The sequence below is a fragment of the Ananas comosus genome, linkage group 18 (assembly GCF_001540865.1).
Source record: "Ananas comosus cultivar F153 linkage group 18, ASM154086v1, whole genome shotgun sequence".
NCBI classification, from domain to species: domain Eukaryota; kingdom Viridiplantae; phylum Streptophyta; class Magnoliopsida; order Poales; family Bromeliaceae; genus Ananas; species Ananas comosus.
The window spans coordinates 3,656,545-3,673,873 of NC_033638.1; positions in this window are offsets into that span (position 1 = coordinate 3,656,545).

Below are 17,329 nucleotides of genomic sequence, written 5' to 3' on the forward strand. Positions count from 1 at the left end.
CACGATTTCTTAACTTTCGCACTTCTCGAGCAATGATCATCGCCGAGAACTCTTCATAGCTCAAATCCTCTTGTAGATCCGGCGGTTCGTAATACATAACATGCTCGGGGTCGTGAACATATTTGCGAAGGTTGGAGACGTGGAACACGTTATGCACATCCGCGAGCTTCGGCGGTAATGCGAGTCGGTACGCTACCGCTCCAACACGTTCCAACACTTCGAACGGTCCGATAAATCGGGGACTTAGCTTTCCCCGCACTCCGAAGCGTTTCACACCTCTCATAGGTGAAACCTTCAAGAAAACGCGGTCACCCACCGCGAACTCTAGGTCTCTACGGTGTTTATCAGAATAGCTCTTCTGTCTGGATTGTGCCGTAAGTAATCTCTCGCGAGCGAGACGGACTTTCTCCTCCGCCTCCCGCAATACATCGGGGCCCAATGCCGCAGGTTCACCTACATCGCTCCAACATATAGGGAATCGACACTTTCGTCCATACAGGACTTCAAACGGTGCCATCTCAATGCTAGCTTGGTAACTATTGTTGTAGGCGAACTCGGCCATCCTCAAATGGTTTGCCCAACTACCCTTGTAGTCAATGACACACGCCCGCAACATATCCTTCAGAATCTGTATAGTCCTTTTTGACTGTCCATCTGTCTGAGGATAAAACGCGGTGCTAAACTCGAGTCGTGTGCCAAGTGCTTCCTACAGGTTTTTCCAAAAATGTGAAGTAAAACGGGGGTCTCGATTTGACACGATCGACTTCGGAACCCCGTGCAACCTCACAACTTTGTCCAGATATACTTGCACTAATCTGTCACCCGACCAGGTGGTGTGGATCGGTAAGAAGTGTGCCGACTTGGTCATACAGTTCACAATCACCCAGATCGCATCGTGGCCACCCGTCGAACGGGGCAATCCGACCATGAAGTCCATAGCAATATTCTCCCATTTCCAAACGAAAATAGGTAGACTTTGGAGCTTTCCCGCTGGAAATCGGCGCTCAGCCTTCACTTGCTGGCATACTAAGCACTGCGCTACATAGCGCCCAATGTCTGCTTTCATACCCGGCCACCAGTACTGCATCTTCAGATCACGGTACATCTTGGTGCCGCTCGGGTGAATGCTATAAGGAGTCCGATGTGCTTCTTGCAATATTAACTTCTCGACCTCCTCGTTTTCTGGCACGCACCATCGGTTTCAAAACCGAAGCACACCCTCGGCATCTTCATTGAAATCGCCGCCGCGTCCACTGTTGATGTCCCGCCGCACCTTTTGGAGATTAGGGTCCGCGGGTTGCAAACTCTTAATCTTCTCCAACAAGGTCGGTTGGATAACGAGAGTCAAAAGCATGGACGGGATCTCCGGGGCCACCACTTCGAGATCCAACCGCTTCATCTCTCTCCACAGTGACTCCTGAAGTGTGACTAACATAGCGAGGTTTTCCACCGATTTTCTGCTAAGCGCGTCGGCCACCACGTTTGCTTTTCCGGGGTAGTATAGAATTGTCACATCGAAATCCTTCAATAGTTCCAACCACCGCCGCTGTCGCATGTTGAGCTCTTTTTGTGTGAGGAGGTACTTTAGACTTTTGTGGTCCGTATATATCTCGCAACGCGCGCCATACAAGTAGTGCCTCCATAACTTGAGAGCAAACACTAGTGCGGCCAACTCCAAATCGTGGACAGGATAGTTCTTCTCATAGCTTTTCAATTGACGGGACGCATAAGCGATTACCTTCCCGCCCTGCATCATAACACACCCCAAACCCGATTGTGACGCGTCGCTATACACCACAAAGTCTTCATTTTGCACCGGTAAAGCGAGCACCGGAGTCGAAGTCAATCTATTCTTCAACTCTTGAAAACTCCGGTCACACTTACCGCTCCACACGAACTTGGTGCCTTTCAGGGTCAGATGGGTAAGTGAAATCACAATCTTCGAGAATCCCTCCGCAAACTGTCTATAGTAGCCCGCTAAACCCACGAAGCTTCGAACTTCCGTGACGTTAGTCGGGCGAGGCCAATCCTTGATCGCCTCTACTTTCCTCAGGTCAACAGATACTCCACCCTCGGAAATGACATGCCCAAGGAATGCAACCTCTCGGAGCCAAAAGTCGCATTTCTTAAACTTAGCATACAGCTTTTCCCCCCGAAGGACTGGAAGCACGATTCTCAAATGCTCGGCATGTTCCTCGTCGCTACGAGAATAGACCAAGATGTCGTCTATGAAGACCACGACAAATCGGTCCAAGTACTCCTTGAAGACACGGTTTATCAGATCCATGAACGCTGCCGAGGCGTTAGTAAGACGAAACGGCATGACCGTGAATTCATAATGTCCATACCGCGTACGAAACGCGGTCTTTTGAACATCCTCCGGCTGATCTTAAGTTGATGATAACCGGACTGTAGATCAATCTTTGAATAAACCCGAGATCCTTGCAACTGATCAAATAAATCATCGATCCTGGACAACGGATACTTATTCTTGATCATGACCTTATTCAACTCGCGGAAGTCTACGCAGAGTCGAAACGATCCGTCCTTCTTTCGCACGAATAGGACCGGGGCTCCCCACGGCGATACACTCGGCCGTATAAATTCCTTATCAAAGAGATCCAATAACTGAGCCCGCAACTCCTTCAATTCCGCCGGCGCCATCCGATACGGAGCCTTCGAGATAGGCGCGGTTTCTGGAACCAAGTCTATCACGAACTCGATCTTCCGGTCTAGCGGCATTCCCGGTAACTCCGCGGGAAATACGTCTGAAAATTCTCGAACCACGGACAGCTCCTCGAGCGTAGGAGTCGTCCTCTCAACTTCCACAACGGTCGCCAAGTAGGCTGTGCAACCACCGTTAACCAACTTCCTCGCTCTCGTCGCAGACATCGTTGCGGCGAAATACGAGCTTCTACAGGCTCGGTAGGTGAACTCCTCCTGACCCGGCTGTCAAAACGTTATCACTTTATTTCTGCAGTGAATGGTCGCATAGTACTTCAAGAGCCAATACATTCCTAAGATGATGTCGAAGTCTTTCAACTTCTTAAGCACCAACATATGGATGGGCATTATCCAGTCGCCTAGCCGCACTGGACAAGCCGAACACTCCTTACGGACTATAAAATCCCGTCCAGGGCCCGATACTCTCCAAGTGCTAGTACTTTTTTGTAACTTTATGTCATGCATTCGTGCAAATGACCTACTAATGAATGAATGCGTAGCACCTGTATCAAACATAGCCCTGGAGCGAACTCCGTTAATTAAAACCATACCTGCGAGTACATGACGGTCCTCCACCTCAGCTGGTTCCTCAGCTTGAGTCTGAGCAGCGAACACCCGTCCGCTTAGAGCCGATCTCGTCGCCTCAGGTTGGCATGGTATCATCGCACGTCCAGCCGATGACGCAGCAAGTGGGACTCCTCCATAATGTGCCGGAGTCGCCGGAGCCGATGCAACCGAAGGGGCAGGCGAAGCCCTCACTGGACAGTAGCGGCTGATATGGCCCGCCTGTCCACACGTGAAGCACTTTCCCTCCCGCTGATCACACATCCTCGGCTCGTGGTTTCCACCACAGATCGTGCACCGCTGTGGTATGCGGCTCTTAGACTGCGTTCGCGGGTACTTCGGGGGCTTCCTCGACTTCGATTGAGCTCCCGAACTACTTTGGGCCCGCTTCTTGCCACCGTCCTTCTCGGACGCTTCTCGCTCCTCCCAGATGTGAGCGTTTCCTTGCTCCGCCCACAACGCTCTGTCGAGCACCTCCGCGAAGGTAGTTTGCTTCAAAATGTGCACCGCCCGATAAATATCAGCCCGGAGCTCTCACTCGAACCAATCGGCTCGGTCTTTGTCGTCTCGCACTACGTCGGGGACGCAGTCGATGATGTGAGAGAACTCCCGCTCATATTCCGCCACCGTGCGGCTACCCTATTTCAACTTCCGAAACTGCTCTTAGAGCTTTTTCTTCTCGCTATCGGGGAAGTAGTTGACATAAAACAATCCACGGAACTCCTCCCACGTCAACGGCGGAAGGTCGGAAGCCCGGTCACCCTTGACCCGCTTCCACCAAACCCTCGCCGTCCGCTCCAAGCAATGAGTGGCGAGGGGGACCTTGTCCTTCTCTAAGGTGTAGAGATCCTCAAACAAGGTCTCCATCGAGTCCATCTATGACTCGACCATCCATGGCTCGACCTTCTCCCCGTTGAAGGTCGGTGGATTGAACCTTCGGAACTTCTCGAGAGCCGGAAGCGCGTGCTCCCTCTCCGCCTCCAATGCCGTCGCATCGGGTGTCATAGAACCCAACGCCGCCGGAGGAACGCTCGCCGGCGGAGGACGTGCCACCACCGAAACTGCCGCAATGTCCTCGCCCTCAGCCGCCGTAGGCGCACGAGCTGGAGGCGGGGGCGGGTCACGGCCCTCTGTCGCAGCTGCAGTTGCCGCCACCAAATACCGCTCCATAAGCCCTTGGAGCTACTCGAATCGACTCTCCTGGCGCTGCACAATGCCGGCCAATGCCGACACCTGCGCCCGTAACTCCTGCACTTCACTAGATCCGGCTTCCTCGGGCACCTCAGAAGACGGTGCCGGAACGGACCTACGTACGTAGCATCTTAGGGACATCGCTCCTGCAACGCAACAATCGGGTTAGTCACCTAACCTACTTAACTTCGTCGCATAAACTGTATTACGCGACTCGACTCCACCATAAGCGGACGTACACCAATGTATTAGTTCTAACTCTTAGCGTTGTGTTGTCGGCCGCCAACACAAACTCCTTGAGCTCAGAACTAACACCGCTCGGATCTATCTCTAGCCACACTAGAGATCTATACTCGACCCGACCAAATCGGATTCTTTCTCAACTGATATAGGTTCACGTTTCTCTTATGTATTTATCACCTTAAGGTTGCCAACCTAGGTCTTCTAGGTCCATCCCAGACTCTCTTTTTACTTGCTCTTAATTGCTCTGATACCAACACTCTGTCACGACCCCGCCCCGAGGCCGCTACCAATTTGGTCCGGTTCGGGCGCGGCGGACGGACGCCGAACGGACAGGACCTCCCCTGTCCGCCCAAGGCCAAACAACCTGATCAAGTACAATTAAGCACCCAGGAATTGCTTAAATAACATACATAATCAAATACGATGTACAAAAGTGCACTACAACTAAGAGCAAGAACCACAAGTAATATACAAGTGTATAAAAAGAGATAGTCTAACTATTACAACCATTCAATAGTTACATCATTTGGTTACATTACATTTCATCTTCCAAAATGTAAATATATGTTTTTCTCAAAATACATCATAGCTCTCCAATGCCTATCCAAAATATACATCTTCTAGTACACGAGGATACTCTATGTGCAAAAAGGAAAGCTACTGACTACTCACTTAGGGCGCTATGCCCTTACCGCGATCCTCGCTCGGCTCGCCCCTGTGTGTACCTGTACCCCAAAACTACATGGGGTGAGAACTATATAAATATAGTTCCCAGTGGGTTCGGCCGCCGACTCTGCCGGTTTTTTTACTAGGTCGAAGCTGGCATAGATAGAGAGATAGATAGATAGATAGAGAAATAAACTGCAATTACTCTATCATGCCACCAATGATAACGATGCATGCAACAACTACTATCATACTAGTATCATGTCATGAGTATAGAAAAGTACATAGCAATGCAAACTACAACATACACTATGTCTACTCAAGGTAATAATACAAGTCTACTATGCATTTCATGTTTATTATCCAATCTACTTGGCTAACCCGTAAGTTAAGTCCTCGACTCACTCTCAATTTCATAGGTGAGGAGAAGCTGCACTCGCACACCGAGACCGTCTGCGGGACAACTACGTCTGCCCCTAGTAAAGTACTCCGGAGACTCGTGCCACGGTGGAGCGACCACCGATAGCGAAAACAGACTAGTAAGTATGATCCAATCCTCACAAGAGGATACCCTATCTACAAGGGTCAGAGTGTCTCTGCTGCACAGTATACAATGCATCCTAGATGCCGGAATTTCTACTATCCCTAGAACCATGTCATGTTTACTACACTAGACTCGATGCCACTCGTTCAGTCATTGTAGTAATGTTTTTTAACTGGTTGATATGCCACTCGTCCAATTAGTGTTCCAACTACACTAGTTCAATGCCACTCTACTAGGCTATCATATGTCCAAGTTCGGCTCTTTATGCCATTATAGGATTCCCATGTCACAAGACCCAATCCTCATGCTACCCTAGTCCATGTATCCAACTCATAGTTACACTACTAAGAAGCATGCAAGGAATTAGAATTTGCAACTATCTACTAATCCTATAATGCAATATGATCAAGCATATATATAACTTAGACATAAAAAGAAATCTGGATGATTCGGGTAGACACCCCCCACCTCTTGAGGGTACAAGGGTTCTAGAAATGCCCTCGAACAGACTTTACGACGAGGCTTTAGCCTTCTTGGTCCAAATGAAGCTTAGTCGTTCTTGTTTTGCCAATATCTTTTCACCCGCTTGACGAATGAAAAATCCGACTCGCCCTTGTGTTTAAACACCTAGCAATTAGGTTAGAGGAGGGTCAAATGAGATCAATCCTCTACTTTTTCAAAAACCCTATTTTGGTGCCCTAGGGTTAGCACCAAGCAAAACCCATCTCAAACCCTAGGTTTCTAGCTTCAATCCCACCATTCGTGGTGCTAGAGGTCCATTTGGCCTCATCCCAAAAATCAAAACCCAAAAACCCTAAGTTTCATAAGCTAGGGTTGGAAGCTTACCTCTAGGTTAGCTCCAAGGAGGGAAGAGAGGAAGAGGGAGAGGTCCAAAAGCCTTCTTAGCTTGATCTCCTTCTTCTTCTCCTTCCTTTTCTTCTTTCTTTTCCTTCTTCTTTCTTCTTCTTCCTTCTCCTTCTCCTTTTCTTTCGAGAGAGAGAGAGGGAGAAAGAGTGTGAGAGAGTGAGGGGGAAATGAGAGGGAATCAGACGGAGAGAGGGACCCATAAGCCCTCTAATGTAACAATATCCCAACAGCTCCCTCCACTTTTGCCTCTGTGCACTGCCCTTACTAGGCATTCTGCGCACCGAGGGACCGGTCTTCCCGACCTGGGACCGGTCCCTGAGAGCCTTCAGCCCGAGTTACGCGTTTGGGAACCGGTCCCACTGGCCAGGGACCTGTTGCCTCAACCCTCGGCCGCAACCCCCGCTACGGGGAACTAGTCTCTCCCTACCAGGGACCGGTCCCCGAGAGCAGACCCTACCAGACCACGTTTGGGGACCGGTCCTTCCCACCCGGGACCGGTCCCCGAGAGCAGATCTGCCAGAGTGCAGATTTGCACTGTTTGCTCTCGTGGACTCGCTTCCAATGCACTTTTGGTGATTTAGACATCTTCGGCCTTTCCGCAGCTCACCAACACGACCCTTGGTCGATTTTAACGAAGTCTAATTCTCGTATTTCGAAAATTCACTTCCTTACACACAGCAAACACGATATCAGGTCGTGTACATAGCATGACGTATACAAGACTTCCTATAGCTAAGGCATAAGGGATCTTACTCATACGTTGAATCTCTTCAAATATATTCCGGCACATTTTCTTAGAGAGATAAATTCCATGTCTAAGAGGTAAAAGTTCCCTTTTGGAGTTTTTCATGCCGAACCTCTTTAGCAACTCCTCTATGTACATTTTCTGTGAGAAGCCTAGCATCATTTTAGATCTATCTCTATAGACCTTAATCCCTAATATATAGGATGCTTTCCTTAGATCTTTCATGGAGAATTCTTTAGACAACCACATCTTAACTGAAATCAGTATTGGGATGTCTTCCCCAATTAGGAGAATGTCATCCACGTACAATACGAGGAATGTGATAGCTCTCCCAATGACCTTCTTATAAACACACGGTTCCTCCTCATTCTTAACGAAATCAAACGATTTAATCACGTCATTGAAACGAGTATTCCAAGTCCGAGATGCTTGCTTAATTCCATAAATGGACCGTTGCAACTTGCATACTTTATGACTTTTGTCACCGGAAGTGAAACTCAGAGGCTGCTCCATATAAATATTTTCTTCAAGATATCCATTTAGGAATGCAGTTTTCACATCCAATTGCCAGATCTCATAATCATAATATGCTACAAGGGCAAGCAGTGTTCGAATGGATTTAAGCATAGCCACAGGTGAAAAGATCTCCTAATAGTCAATGCCTTCGTGTTGACTATAACCTTTCGCAACCAGCCTTGCTTTATAGGTCTCCACTTTTCCATCCGAATCTATCTTTCTTTTGTAAATCCATTTACACCCGATAGGTACTATACCTTCTGGTGGGTCTACCAAAATCCAAACCTGGTTGGAGTGCATTGAGTCAATTTCTGACTTCATGGCATCCAGCCATTTCTCGGAATCGATGTCAGACATCGTCTTGTTGCAGGTTTTGGGATCATCTCCATTGTCATGCCCCGAGACCCGCCTCTTTGATCGAATTCAGGCACACCAAAGGACCGCCGAATGGACAGAATTTTTTTTATACCGCGGACAGAGTTTTCTCTGTACGTCTAAGGCGTCGCAATCAATACAATATGCGAGGTTCCAACCAAGAACAGTATTTAAGCAAGGATTGCATAAGGAAGTATCAAAAACATAAATACAACTATGCTATTACAAGCATTCATCCCAGGTTTTATATATTACAACTTTCATTTACATTTAACTTCCAAATACAATCGGTATTATTACAACATTGTTTTCTTCTTTTCTACAACCCCTAGCTAGGCCGACGTGGGTTAATGCTATTACTGGTCTCTGTTGCAGGGCACTATCTAAGCAGCTACGCCCTGTCCTCGCGCCACCACGCCAGTTAGGTGTTAACCTGTAATCCCCAAAACAACGTAGAGTGAGAACTATATAAATATAGTTCCCAGTGGGTACAGCATTCCAAGGGAAAAGCTCGACCCATCAGGTCCAAAAAAGGCACTGCAAATATGTTAGTCCAACATATATCCACATATATATCATCATATATTTTATACAACTAACAGTTATCATGTTCATGCCTCTCAACATGCAACAATACAAATCATGCAACTCAACATGCATCAATGTAAATCATGCAACTCAACGTGCAATAATGTAAGTAGATCTACTAATTCTACTTCCTGTTTCGCTATCCAGAGCTGATTCAACTGACATCTAAGATTTTCTCTATCTTAGATTCATGTCATTCATAATCTGCTCATAAGGTTTCATCTACCCTTATCATCTGCTCATAAGGTTTCATCTATCTTTACCAAGCTAGCCACCCGACTCGGACTCGAGTCAATCATCTGCGGAATACCGCGTACAACCAGGCTCAAAGTGAAGGACCTCTCACATGCACCTCAGCCTTAAATCCACTCAACTGGGATACCGAATCCACTCTACTGGGATTCTAATGCCTGTCACCCAATCTGCTTGGCTAACCCGAAGATTACGCTCCGACTCACTTCTCAAAATTCCATAGGTGAGGAGAATTTGCGCTCTGCACACCCGAGACCGTCTGCTGGGTAGGTACTTCTTACCTATTGTGTGATGACTCCGGAGCTCACTGCTTGTGTGGAGCGACCACCCCAAGCGAAAACAGACTAAGTATGATCCAATCCTCGTCTACTGAGGATACTGTCTACAAGCGTTATAGTGCTTCTACCACACTAGATTCAAATGCCACTTGATCATGTCATTATGTTGTAAGTGTCTCTACTACACTAATTTCCCATGCCATCTTGTATGTCATCATAAAATCAAGTTCGTCACTTGTTTCCCAATGTCCAGGTAGTGCCATCACATCTTGAAACGTAGCACACTCATTAGTACTCGACACACATAACTCTTACGCGTTCCAAACAACTACCCAATTAAGCGAAAGCAAACAAGCGTAATTATTTTCGTCTGTCGGCATCATGTGGTCGGCCGTCCCACACAATCCCTTAAGTAGAAAACAAATAAACACTTGAATCCATCTCTAATTCTTTTTAGAGACGTACCAACATCAACCCAATCCATTAGCTTCCGCAATTACCAAGTCCACGTCAAACGTTTCCTAAGTCCCTAAGGTCTCCAGTCCTAAGGTCCCTAAGTCCATCCTAGACTTTTTTCTTTCATCGCGTTTTGATACAATTATATCTGTCACGCCCCGAGCTCCCCCAATTTGGTCGAATTCGGGCCACATCAACAGACGCCGAACGGACAAGACCTCCCCTGCTAGCCCAAGGCTCTAGCAACAAGTATAATTAAGCAATCAAACAATAAGGTTTGCAATTATACAAGACTTGCACGAGAGCAAGCAACAACGAGAATGAAAGCTCTAAACTACTACAAGCAACCACATACATAATATTTGATTACATTTTAACCAAATACAAGTAAACTAAAACTATGACATTCATTTTACTTTCATTCATAATTTCTTTACAACATAATCATCCAACTCAAAATATCTGATTGTTTACAACTTTTACATCACTTGATCAACAAAATAAAAGTTGATATATGAACAAAAGGGAATGACTATGTATATACTCCGGTGGCCACTAGCTATGGCGCAAGACCCTTGCCTCGATCCTCCGCCGCCCCGCTCGCGCTCGGATCTGTAGGGTTAGTAGTGTGAGAACTATAACAAAGTTTCCAGTGGGTTCGGTCACAGACCTCGCCGAATTACCCACTAGGTCTATTTTGGCATAAGTATTTCAAAGAAAGAAAATAGCAAACCATACTAATGCTAATACTATGCCTGCAAGAAAACTGTCAATAGATATGTAATCATGTAGATGATGAATATGCATGCATGCTCTTTTCACAATTTACCTTGGCTCTTAACCTAATTAATCCGATTAATCTAGTTAACCCCAATAACTCACAACCCAAAATCCTTTTTTATTCGGGGAGGCTCCAAGCACTTCCACCCGAGGGACCGTCTTCAGGGACTGCGCTCCCGTGGTGTCGATTCCGGAACACACCACTTGAGGGGGAGCTACCACCCCCAAGCCAAGACTTGATGCGAGTATCGATTCGATCCTCAACTTGAGGACGTATAGCCACTAGCCACAATGCCACTATATCAATGATAGGCATCATATTTGCCACTCTAGCTCTAGGCTACTCTTGCCATAATGCCACTAATAATTAAACCTTGTTTAACGGTTCATTTTCTCAATGCCAATCTTGTCTCTATTGTCAATGTCACCTTTGTTTACTATTATCATAGTCCAATGTCACATTCACACAAGCATAGGGTTCCACATACATGTCTCATATGGTTCTTTATCAATCACTATATTCATCTACATTAGAAGCATAATATTGAAGTTCTAACCATTATTCACATGCTAACTATCCTATCATGCATGAATGACACTATTCACATATATGCTCAATAAAAGATAACATAGACTTAGAAGGAAATCCGATGATTCCGGAAGGCACCCCCCACCTTGTATGGTAGTAAAGATACTACAGTTCAATTTTTGGAATTTTTGGACGCCTATCCCGCGTGTTGCGGCTATCTGTACCAAAAATGACGTTTTTGTCAATTTCTTCGCATACACTCGTCGGATCACCGAACCGAGCGCACCAACGTGTTCGTTATACCCCCAATTAGGTTTCCACAAGGTCAATTTATCTCGAAAACAATCTAAGGCAAAAGCTCCAAATTTGGTGCCCTAATAATATCATATTTTGCTAGATTTCTTGGATTGATCTTGGAGCTAAGCAAAAACAAGCTTAGTACCAACCAAGAAGCTCTCTAATACCATTTCCAACTCATTTGAACCATCCCTAGGGCATCTAAAGCTATCCCTAGAAATTCACCATAAGAGCACATGAAGCTTCTATGAATTTTCATGGAGCTGATGCCTCAAGAGAGTTTCTACCTTTGCAAGAAGACCAAAACATAAAGACTTAGGATATATATCCAAACCCTAGGACCATTCTTGCATAAAACTCACCTTAGTCCAAGAGCACTCCAAGATCTACCTTGTAGGAGAGCTCAAACCCTTCAATTCCTCCAAAATCCACCTCCAAATCCTTCTCCAACTCCTCCTTGCACCTTGTTGTAGTGTTTCTAGAGAGAGAGAGGAAGAGAAATGGGTTGGAGAGAGATGTTCACAACTATTGTAAAGAAAAAGGGTGTTAGGGTATTTTATAGGTTGCAACAATAGCAACAAAACCCCCCAAAATTTCTATTTTGCAGCAGACAAAATTTGCTGCCAGACCCGAAGTGCACCCGTACAGGGCAGGGTGTTACCGGTTACACGATCTCGCAGAGACCAAACCCATGAGCAGCTTCTCCTCGGTTTACCACATGTGTACCGGTACAACATTGATGCTGTACCGGAACAAAATGCCCAGACTGCAGATTTTTGCATCTTTTCGATTCTATTTTGCTCCGATCAATACCAAAACCTTTCTAACTCTTTTAAACTCACTTTTAACCCTTCCAACCTTGTTGGAATGCTAATTGAAACTTGTCCAACTATTTCTCTTGAATGCTTTAGTCAATTTGGCTAAAGTCCAATAATATCTATCGAGGTTTCGATATATTACAATCAACAACAAAAGCCCTCTTTTGAACCCTAACTTTTCATATCCTCCAAAATCATCTCAAATCCATGGAGGAACATGCTTAGAATCATGTAGGGTTCACAAGAACATCATTTATAAAGGATTTCCTCAAAACCCTAGACTTAAATCATGAAATCTCACCTTAGGCCACCATGCTCACCAAGCTAAATCCACCATTGGAGAGCTCCAAGCTTCCTCTCCAAGCTAGTCCCAAGCTTAAACTCCTATTTCTCCTCCAACTTCTTCTCTTTGGTGGAGAATTACAAGAAAGGGAGAAAGTGGTGGGAACTAGAGAGAAAGAGAGAAAGAGAGCTCTCCTCTCATCTCTTTCGTGCTGGGCAAGACAAGGGAAGAGTGTGGGTTTATATATATGTCCCCCAAACACTATTACAACTTTCAGTTTAGCAGTTCAAAATCTATTCCTTTTCGTCGGAGCCCTTCTGAATGTTCGTTTGTGCTCAAATTTGACAATCAGGCTCGATTTAAGTTAATAAGAAGAAAGATATCTTAACTTTTCAGTTTGGACCATTTTGGTCACCGAAAGCTCTACCGACTAAAATCTCTAGCAGATAGCAGTCAGATTTTATTTTTCACTTTTCGGGTGTCAGAATGACGTGAAACTTTAAATCTAGCCTCATAAAAATAATTCCGACATATTCCCAAGTTTTCATAATTTTCTGACACTTTGAATTTTCTGCTAAAATATCAGCCCCGTTTCTTACAGAAAATTTTAAATTTTCTGTTTCCGTTCCGATTTCAGCACAAGTCATTTCCGACTTATATTTTACTTCTCTAAGTCCAATAAAAATAGTATCTTATACTATTTTTATTTATACTTACTTTTATATTAAAAATTCGGTATATTACATTCATATTCCCTATCTCCCATGAGAAACATTTTCTCTACATCCTCTGTAATGATATCTAAGTATCTTTTAGGAGGATGGGAGATTCTATTCGACCTACGAGGTGGAGGATATTCTACATGTACTGGCTCAGCTTGAATAGGTTCTGTAGGTTTGATGACTCGTTGCTCTTCAGAGACTCTCTCTTCGAGCTCAATTTTCTTCCCACTAGCTCCTTGAATAAACTGTTTTTCCAAGAAAGTAGCATATCGGCTCACAACTATATTGTGATCCTCTGGGATATAAAAATAGTAACCTAAAGATTCTTTAGGATATCCAATAAAATAAGCCTTCTCTGATCTAATATCTAACTTGTCCGCCTGTAGTCGCTTAACATGGGCCGAATACCCCCAAATCTTAATATGACCAAGACTTGATTTCTTAGCATGCCACATCTCATACGGCGCGGTAGGAACGAATTTAGAGGAAACTCTATTTAACAAGTAAGCTGCGGTAAGCAAAGTATGTCCCCAAAGAAGCAAAAGAAGATCAGTAAAGCTCATTATGATTCGAACCATATCCAATAAGGTTTGATTTCTCCGTTCTGACACCCCGTTGACTTGAGGTGTTCATGGAGGAGTCCACTGTGAGACTATGCCATTTTCTTCGAGATAATTTAGGAACTCTCCACTAAGGTTTTCTCCTCCTCGATCTGATCGAAGAATCTTGATGGATTTTTCAGTTTACTTTTTTACTTCATATTTGAATTCTTTGAACTTTTAAAAGCCTCAGATTTATGTCTCATAAGATACACATACCCATATCGTGAATAATCATCGGTAAAGATTATGAAGTAGAGATAACCACCCCTAACATACACATCAAATGGGCCACACACATTATTGTGTATCAGGGTAAGTATCTCAGTAACCCTTTCCCCCTGTCCTACAAAGGGTAATTTAGTCAATTTTTCTTAAAGAAAAGATTCACAAATTAGATAAAACTCTGAAGTCAATGAGCCAAGAAGCTCATCTTTACCCAATTTGTTGATCCTTTCTTCTCCAATATGACCAAGTCTGAGGTGCCACATATACTTTAGGTTCATCTCATCTCTAAGTCTTTTGGACCCAACAGCACTCACTACTTGCTCAAAAATATTTGCAGATACATCCATATGTAAATGATAAAGACTGTCAATCATAAAACCACGGCCAATAATTTTATTTCTAAAATAAATTATGCAGTAGTCTTTGTCAAAGTTAAACATATAACCGTCCTATGCTAAGGAAGAAACATAAATTAAATTCCTGCTAGCAGCAGGTACATAATAATAGTCTTTAAGTAATAAAACATATCCTGACAGTAGTCGCAAAGGATAGGTGCTAGCAGCCACAGCAGCAACTCTTGCTCTGTTGCCTACCCGTAAGGTCACTTCACCTTCCCTAAGCCCTCTACTTTTCCTTAGACTCTACATTGAAGTACAAAAAGCACTAAAATCATAGTCTATAACTCCACTGGAAGTAGAGGAAGCCGTAAGGTTAGTTTCTATTACGAGCAAGTCTAACATACCTTCCGAAGGTGTGTTCTTCCTCTTATTCTTTAGGCTCTCCAGGTAGACAGGACAGTTCCTCTTCCAATGACCGTCATCATTGCAGCGGAAACATTTTCCTTTGTTAGCGGGATTCTTCTTAAGAGCTTCCCTCTTGGGCTTGTTCTCCATCTTTTGTTTCTTCGCGGGGTTCTTCTTCCAATTAGACGTTCTTTTGAAAGATGAAGCTCACTCCACAACGAGAACCGAGCCCTTTAAACTTTTCAAAGTTCCCTCTGTTGTTACCAACATGTTCAATAACTTTGCATTGGTACAGTCAATTTTATTCATATGGTAGTTTACAATCAACTGTCCATATGATATAAGAAGGGATTGAAGGATCAGATCAACTTGCAATTCCTTATCGATTTTCTCGCTGAGCTTTTCAAGCTCCTGAGGTCTTTGATCATTGTCAAACAATGATCATGAACAGACTACCCTTTGGTTAGTTATTGAACGGTTTGGTAACGTGAGGGATACCTAGTCGAGAACATTGCATAGCTTCTTGGAACTTAAAACTATTTTTACTTCATAAGATAGTCTTTATAATTAGTTTCAGTTAAGGATTTTGTGTCGAGAATACGAAAGAGATAATTGGAAGCAGACATTTGCTTTGCAGAGAGTAAAAATTCAAGTTAGATATTTGTAGTTGTTTTGAAAATTTGTTTTAGGGATTTTAAAAAATAAATTTAGCCTCATACTATTTTCTTGAGTCTCTTACACTCCTCGGTTAGAGAAACGGAAACCCAATGCGACAAAAGATTTCAAGTGGGTACTGCGGTCCCACCAGTTTAAAGTACCACCTCACCTAACAGTTATTGGTGATATACAAACCGATGAGTGGACAACTCTTGTCCAATGCTTCTCAAGTAAATTGCAGTGATCGGTCTCTAAGTTCTGTAGACCTCACCTGACAGTTATTGGCCCCATTCCTTAGTTAAGTCAGACCCACCGTTCAAACGCGTAAGCAAAGCCGTCATTGGGTCCCTCACCTGACAGTTATTGGGCCCAGCCCCATCTTTACTCTGCAGCATCTCATGCTAATAGAGTGGTTGCGCCTTTCCGATGCAACTGACCACTGTAACCAGCCGTGCAAATCAACACCAGAAAAACGCCCACACTTCTACAACGCCGGAAGACCGCTCGACTTAATATTTTTGAGGAGATTAAAATTTAGGTCTCAAAAATTATTTTACTTATTTACATCTAATGCAAATAAAAATAATCCGCGCATAAAATTATAATTTAACTGGTGATAATCATAGATCTTAGAAGTGGATTCGGACTCGAGCCACTGAGTCGGAATCAGAGTCTTAGGGTCATAAATTACAAGTACACACACGTCATTGGTCTTCAACTACTTGATCCGATCCAGAGCTACAATTTGATCCGATCCTATCAACATCTTGATCCGACCACCATCAACTGCTCATCTCGATCAAGTCTTTGCGTACTTCTCGGCTTGCAACCGATCAACTAATGTCGTACAACCATACATTATACAACCCAACAAGAAAAAAGAAATACAAATTAATTACATTTGATAACTTTTATCTCTAACCTATTGAGACACGTAGGTCTCCAAATAAATCGGCTTATACACGCAGACACAAAAATAGCCATCTCTAATATAAAGTCCTTAATTTAAACAAATTTAAAATTACAAGATTCTGCATACACATCATATATCACATGTCGAAATAAAAAACGTGGTCATTATCCATGACCATCACCGATATGTATCTCATACATCACATGCATAATAATTAATTTTGGGTATTCTAATTAACCGTTAACTAATGATTCAAAAAATAATAGTGATTAAATCACTAAAAACAATCAATTTTATTGATTGTTTATAATTTTGATCAACAACTTGATCTTCAAACATAACAACTTGATCTCATCAAGATATTAATTAATTTGATCTAATCAAATTAGATTTCCATTTTTTTTTATTTTTTAAATGAATTTGGGTATTTTAAACCGTTCTTCGCCGGTTGAACGATTTATAGATCGCCGGTTGAACGATGTATAGATCGTTTTTGGCTAATTGGATAACACTCTAAGGATATCACATTTGGATTCAACTCACTTGGTTTATGGGGTTGACAAGCATTACATTGAGATGGTTGATTTTGAGGGTTCTACACACAAAATAGAAGCAGCTCAAGCTTAATGGAATAATGCACCTTACGCCGCTATCTCATCATTTTCATATATAGAGAAAAATAAATACTCACATGAGTACCACTTGATAGATGCGACTCAGCCGGATCAGCAGGAGTGTGATACCCTGATTG